Below are 877 nucleotides of genomic sequence, written 5' to 3' on the forward strand. Positions count from 1 at the left end.
CTTTTTAATTTGGAACTCTGGTAACCCCCAGATTAATTTTGCAATAAATTTCTAGGACATGATCCAAGAGTCCATAATATAGATTCATATCTGAATTCAACATAAAATGCTACTTGATAACAATAGGTAGCATATCTAGAGAGAACATATTTAGTTTTTTAAAATGTAATATGATGAAATAAGTCCCTTGAGATATTTAGTCAAAATTTGATGATTTTATGAGTTCAGAAAAATGATAGATTTAATATTTTAACACATAGCAAGAACAGTAGATAAAAATTATAGACAATTTTATTTTGAGGAAATATTTGTAAAGTTTTTCATGAAATTTTAATGTTGGTTCTAACAATGATATTACAAATATATTTTTTTTAAATACAGTGTTCTTGTTCCAAATCTAACATGAATTCTTTCTAAGAGGAAGTCACCACAAATATATTATCATGCTTTTGTTTTAAAGTTTTCAAAGTTGTTTATAGCTACCTCTATGGTGAGATTTCACGGGAATTAGGTATTTCCTGTTAACCAAAATATATGTCCATCTACCAGTGGCTGATTCTTTAGTCCATATCCTTATTAGTTTATCCATCATACTTAGAGTTTTGATTCCCATTGACAGTGAAAATATTCCTGAAAATATCCAATACTCTCTCTATTTAAAGTGCTACCATCTATGGAGGAAGGTCCCCAAATCTCTCACTGAGACTACAATAACATTCTCACAAGACTCTGCTTCTACTATTGCTTTGATTCTCCACATAGTAGAAATAATAATCTTTTCAAATAATCTGATCTTATTTACATGGAAAAATCTCCCAAAATCTTCTCATTACAATTGTAATAAAATTCAAACTTTTTATTAAAAAAGTTCAAAATG

This window comes from Pteropus alecto, unplaced genomic scaffold, assembly GCF_000325575.1.
Source record: "Pteropus alecto unplaced genomic scaffold, ASM32557v1 scaffold182, whole genome shotgun sequence".
Classification (NCBI taxonomy): domain Eukaryota; kingdom Metazoa; phylum Chordata; class Mammalia; order Chiroptera; family Pteropodidae; genus Pteropus; species Pteropus alecto.